This window comes from Montipora foliosa, chromosome 12 (assembly GCF_036669935.1).
Source record: "Montipora foliosa isolate CH-2021 chromosome 12, ASM3666993v2, whole genome shotgun sequence".
NCBI classification, from domain to species: Eukaryota; Metazoa; Cnidaria; class Anthozoa; order Scleractinia; family Acroporidae; genus Montipora; species Montipora foliosa.
Genome location: NC_090880.1, coordinates 11,618,047 through 11,624,483, shown reverse-complemented (window position 1 = coordinate 11,624,483; position 6,437 = coordinate 11,618,047). Strand labels below are relative to the sequence as shown.

The 6,437-nt window shown below is 42.6% G+C and overlaps 1 pseudogene; it reads left to right on the top strand.

The window, feature by feature from the left end:
- Window positions 1-764: 764 nt before the first annotated feature.
- LOC137980721 (uncharacterized) lies at window positions 765-1,475 on the top strand (annotated as a pseudogene).
- The last annotated feature ends 4,962 nt before the right edge of the window (window positions 1,476-6,437 follow it).

Sequence of the window (6,437 nt, the reverse complement as noted above, 5' to 3'; positions counted from 1 at the left end):
TGACTGACATAAGGAAAATCAATCTAACTGAGAGCAAATATTCACGGTTTATGATTCAAACTACAGAGCTTTTGAATCTCGTTTCTGAGACAACAAATGAAGCCCGTCAACTCACTTTGATACAGTCAAAACAGTTGGCCTCTTCTATTTAGTAGATAGGACTATCAGTCACTGTCCAGTGAATATCAATTAAATTGTTTAGTGGACAGTGATGTATGCGGTGTAGAGCGTTGTCCACTCTTCGAGCACTGACTTGTATGGGCCTAATGTGTACTCTATAAAGCCATTTGTACTCAAACCAGGTAGTTCACCACAGGAACTGGTGAAAACGAAAGAAAATCTTAAAGGTGCGTTACTCGGAACTGAAAGATGTTGCTGGAGTGTGCCGACAGAAGAAAACGTTTAAGTCAAGAGGACCGATGATTTTCAGTTCGCTATACCAGAAAACGCAGACTCTCTGTTTCTTTGAATATGTTTTTCCGGAGTCACATTGTTACAACCTTTCATTACTTTCCTTAATCTTGTTACGATCAAACAGGCCATTTACCGACATCAAATATTATTTCTGACGAGTGAGCTAGCGAATAAGGCTGAAATAACTATTTTGTCGGCACGGCCGGGGCATCATGGGCAGGGCACGGCCGGGGAATCATGGGTTACGATGTAGGGGTATATAAGACCAGGTATAGCACGTGGTTGTCATCTAGGTTTCAGAACCAACCGCGTTCTTTCGTTCGTTTAATTTTTTCCCTTTGCCGTTCGTAATGTTGATCACCAAAGCCGAAGTGTCCGACCTAATTAAAGCCAACAACGATCAGTTAATGGCCTCCTTTAAGGAGCTACTCAAGGACAATGCAGGTCAGATTAAGCGTGCTAACAAAACCTCGTCAGAACAGGAAATGAAAGAGATCAAGTAATTGAAATTTCAAGAACCGCACAAGTTTAAAAAAAAAGCCAACGAAGACCGGTATAAGTTCAATCTTAATCTTGTGGAGACCTTCGACAGCGGCAAGTCCGCCGCCGAGAAGTCCAACCTTGAGAAAGTGAAGTCCGACCTCGAAGAAGGTGAGAAATCGCTCGTGGAACGGCAAAAACATTTTCTTCTGGCTGACAAGTCCGAATACGGTTAGAATACGATCGAAGAATACAAACAGCATGTTCTAGCAGATGATTCGGAGGACGAAAAACGCATCTACAGTGCTGAGAGGCGTGCCCGTGGAGTTTTGTCTTCTCGAAAGAAGAAGAAGAAGTCTTCAGCGATGGCTGCGACCAAAAGATCTTCTCCGCTTCGCGGGTCAGTTTTGTCTTCAAGTTCCCAACCCCAAAGCCAGTCCTTCCAGCCAGCCACTGCCAATTCTAGTTTCCTGCCTCGTCGTCCTAACATTGGCACATGCTTCGCTTGTGGAAAAACCGGGCACTGGCGTGCCGGTTGCCCTGCGATGACAAAGCAGTCTGACTCTCCAACTTCAAAGTGACTAGATGAGCAGGATTTATCAGGTGTAGTTCTGTCTTCTTTTGATCGTAATGATTTTATCTTGGAAGCTTTGAGCGACAGTCAGCCTGATTCCAGTTCTGACCCGACTTCTTGCAATGTTTTCCCGCTAGTTTTAAGCTCGTCTTAAGATCAGCAATGTTTTGTTAATATTGATACTCCCGCTCAGTTCTCAGTTCGTGGAAGACTTAAAAAATGAATTGACTTTTGGCGTTCGCTGGAAATTTCTCAGTTCATCCTGAATGTCATTAGCCAGGGTTACAAGATTCCGTTTTTTCATCTGCCCACACCTTTCTTCAAAGCTAACAATGCCTCTGCACGTAACAAAAGTACTTTTGTGTGTGAAGCTGTTAAGGACCTACTCAAGCTGAAGCTCGTCGAAGAAATTTCTTGCGCGCCGGACATTATTAATCAGCTCTCCGTTTCTACTCGCAGTTCGGTAAACAAAGACTGATCTTAGATGTGAGGCATGTGAACGCTTTCATCTACGAGCATAAGTTCAAGTGTGAAGACTTGTCCGTGGCCACTCAGATTTTCGACAAGGACTATTATTTATTTAAATTCGATCTGAAGTCCGGTTACCATCATATGAAAGTTTTCCCAGAGCACCGCAGATACTTCGCATTTGCTTTGGATTTTAGCACGGAGAAGTCCAGATACTTTCAATTCTGCGTCCTTCCTTTTGGCCTTTCTTCTACTCCTTTTATTTTCACCAAGTTTCTTTAACCGCTTCAAAACTCTTGGACAAGTCGGGACATTCCTATTGCCATTTTTCTGGACGATGGCCTAGGAGGGGAAATTGATAAAGTTTCTGCCAAAATTCACAGCTAAGCCGTTCATTCTGATTTACTCAAGTCTGGTTTCGTCCCCAACCAGGAAAAGTCCGTTTGGGAACCAGTTCAAGTTATTACATGGCTAGGAGTTGTTCTTAACACCATTGATGGCTCTGTTCAGGCCACCAATGAACGCATTGCGAAATTGACTTCCGACCTCCGGTCATTGCAGGCATTGTCTTCGCAACCGAAAGTTCGCCAGGCTCACGTTCAGCGTTGCGGGCCAGATTATTTCACCTTCTTCTTGCGTGGGGTCAGTTAACCGTATTATGACCAGGCATCTTTTTTCAGTGGTGAATTCTGCAATTTCTTGGGGCAGCGAAGTTTTCTTGTCGGATGATTCCACTGCGGAGATTAACTTTTGGGCTAACATTGTAAATTCCCTAAATGGTAGAGTTTATTGGCCTGCGCAATCGCTACCGGTCCGAGTTAGTTTTTCCGATGCTTCCGATTCAGCCTGTGGCGCGTTTGTCGAGTCCGATTCCGAATTCGTTTTTCATCACAATTGGTTCCCTGAGGAGAAAGTGCAGAGTTCTACTTGGAGAGAACTTAAGGCCGTTTATCTCGCCTTGGAGGCCTTACAGGTCAGACAACTAGAACGTTGAGTCTATTCTTCTCAACGGCAGCAGGAAATTGGATCTGCAGGCATTAGCTCTAGAAGCCTTTCGGATTTGCCTTAAGTATGGCATTTCTCTTGATGCTAGATAGATCCCTAGGGATTTAATGTCAGAGCCGACTCCATCAGCAGACTTGTTGATTTTGACGATTATGCTATTATTGGTTTTATTTTTCAGAGTATTAATGATCACTGGGGATCTCATACTGTCGATAGGTTCGCCTGTAGTTACAATTCCAAATTACCAAGGTTTAATTCCCGGTTTTTTCAGCCCGGTTGTGAGGCATTTGACGCCTTTTCTCGGGACTGGGGATACGACAACAATTGGCTCTGTCCCCCGGTTCGTCTAATTGTCAGCGTTCTTAAACACATGGAAGCGTGTCTTGCTAGAGGAACCCTAATTTTACCAGTATGGAAGTCCTCGTTCTTCTGGAACGTCTGCGCAACGGATGGTGTGCACTGGAGCAGATTCGTTATCGACTGGGTCTACTTGCTTAAGTTCCCGGGATTATTTTTCAAAGGGAAAGCCCGTAATTCCCTTTTTGGCACCAAAGCCCTTGATTTTGATGTTGTTGCTCTGTGAGTCGACTTTCGTCGCCCCAGGCCTCCTACATGTCGTGCGGGGTTTTGCACTTTGCCTTATGGAGAGTGTGACTCTTGTTATTAGACACCACTTTTGTTCAGTTTTTGTACGCCTTTGCGTGAGCTGCTTACTATGTTTTCATGTAGGCTATTATTTGGTCCCACGGTGTTACCATACTTTCCATGCAATAAAGGGTTTATTTATTTGTTACATTCTTATGTGTACGTTTATTCCTTCCATTTCCCCCTTCTGCTATTTGTTTGCCTATGTAACCTGTTATTGGTTTTTCTCAGTACTTCTCGCCTATTTTTGTATTTTCTAGATATCTTCCAATCCGGTTTTTGGGACTTTTCTAGACGGGACTGTCCCATCCAGGGGTTAGCTGACAGATTGAAGACGACAGTACTGTGCTCAAAGGCCAACAGTACATCCTTGCTGTACTACCGTGCTTACGTTGGACGATGTCTCCAGGATAAGGAGGAATGACATTTTCTTTAACGAGGGATTCATGGTTATTAAAGTCCCCAAAAGTAAGAACGATCAGCTTCGTCGAGGAGATGAAGTAGTTATTTCTGAACTTCCTAGTCGCGCGTGTCCTGTCAAGCTCCTTAAAAAGTATCTCACCAAATTTCAAATTCTTCCAGATTCCAGGGATTTGATTTTTAGACCCATTCCTAAGGGTAAGGTTTCTTGTAAGTTGATAGCCCCCGATAAGTCTATTAGTTACGGCACTATGATACGATCGCTGGAAGTCGGTGCAAGCCAAAGACATGTATGTTGATGGCGATCTGGATGTAAGCCCTGTAAGCTACTAGTGTCTATTTATCTCGTCTTTGCCCAATTCTTTGTCACTTTATAGGGGCGGTTCTCGCCAGGCCCTCCCAAAATAAGCTTATTTGGTTAAGCGATGCTGTGTTGTTATTTGTTGTGGAGTGGAGACAAAATACGTTATTTCTGACGAGTGAGCTAGCGAATAAGGCTGAAATAACTATTTTGTCGGCACGAGATACAACAAGGGCCTGGGTTCCAGGCCGGGGCATCATGGGTTACGATGTAGGGGTATATAAGACCAGGTATAGCGCGTGGTTGTCATCTAGGCTTCAGAACCAACCGCGTTCTTTCGTTCGTTTAATTTTTTCTTTGTTTAGTTCTTTCTTTTCTAGGTACCATGCATCCAGTCTGGTAGGATCGGCTGTTCTTCGGCCTTCGTAGGATGGGCTCCTAATCGCTTGGAGCTTGAGCCTTGGTTCCTACCCAGATTTCTTGCACATTTTTTCCCCACAGGGGTTTTTTCTGGCCTCCGTTCAAACCGCATTTGCTTTGTTAGCGGTTGCTCAGCTCTACTAGTTTTTTGTAGCTTAGGTTTATATTGTATTTTACTTATATTGTACGTCGGAGTTGAAGATCCCCAGCCTAACTGGCAGCCTGACTGGCACAAAGCTTGAGAGCTTATATGATATGAGGATGTAGGCCAAGATGGCCTGTTTATATTATCACGATTTAATGTAACGTCGGAATTGATGTTCCCCAGCTTAACTGGCAGCCTTACTGGCACAAAGCTTATAATGTGAGCTTATATGGGGATGTAGGCCAAGATGGCCTGTTTATATTATCATGGTTTAATGTAATGTCGGAATTGATGTTCCCCAGCCTAACTGGCAGCCTAACTGGCACAAAGCTTACAATGTAGGGCTTATCTGGGGAAGTAGGCCAATTGGCATGTTTATCTTATAGTCAAATGTAATGACTGGTACCAAGACGGATTGCTTATTCGGAGAAGTAGCCTATATATTTTGTGTATTAATTAAAGTGTTGTGGCTCACCAGCCCTACTGGCACTAGCGAACGGCTTGTACGTGCGGAGATAGCTTTATCGTTGGTTGCTTTTCTAGGATTTGTCACGTAGATTGTAAATTGTTTGTGTTATATAGTGTTCGGGTTGGTTCTCGCCAGGCCCTCCGACCTTCTTTCAAAGGAAATAAACAGCTATACTTTCGTGTCATTTCCACAGTATTTAGTTAGAAAAACATATTTTTGGTAGTCCTGAATACATTTCTGCATTATGTCAAAGAGTAATATGTTTTGAAATCAGACACAGTCAGCAGAGAATGCCAAATTTAGAAACTTGTCGCTTGACAGAAAAACACACGGAATCGACGCTTTGCAGGATCCAAGGATGACGTATTCTGCTAAAAATCAACGGTTGAAAACTAGAAAGGCACCAGAAATCATGAACCTACTCAAGTACTCTGATAGGGTTTCTTGGACACGTTTTCGAAATTTCTTGAAATTCAAATGGTTGTTAATTTTATAGACGTCCAATGCATACAAATTGTACCCTAACTTTCGGATTTATGGTCATTTCTACTTTCCATATACTTAGAAAGGAAGTTCCAAACAGGTGCCACATTTTTTTTATGCGCCCTCAAAGTCGAGCTTTTTTCGTGTTTTGATCGAGGTTCGATTATGAGTTTCGCATTATTACCGTTTAATTAACAAAGGGATTTACAACTTATGGCTAGCCAAACTGCAAATGTGTATCTGTAAATCAAGTTGACAATTGAGTCGCGTTAGCTAACTGCTATTTTGTTGCAGTAAAGGTAATATGCGTGATTTCGTCAGTTTCCAGACTCGGATAACCAACAAAGACCAATTAGAACTTTGATAAATCGTAAGAAAATTAAAAACCCCTTTTCGGTCAAATGAAATGCATTTTTGTCATAACCAAGGTAAAAGCTTTTAAATCATGGCAAATAAAAAAACCATTTATTTTTCAATCCAAAATGACTGGTCGTTCCTTAGGGAGACAGTCTCTTAAAGGTTGTTTTTTCGGACGAAAATGTTTGTTACGTTTGGGCTATTCTCGAGCGATATTGATGATATTCGCTTACAGAACTATTATTCAGTGTTATGT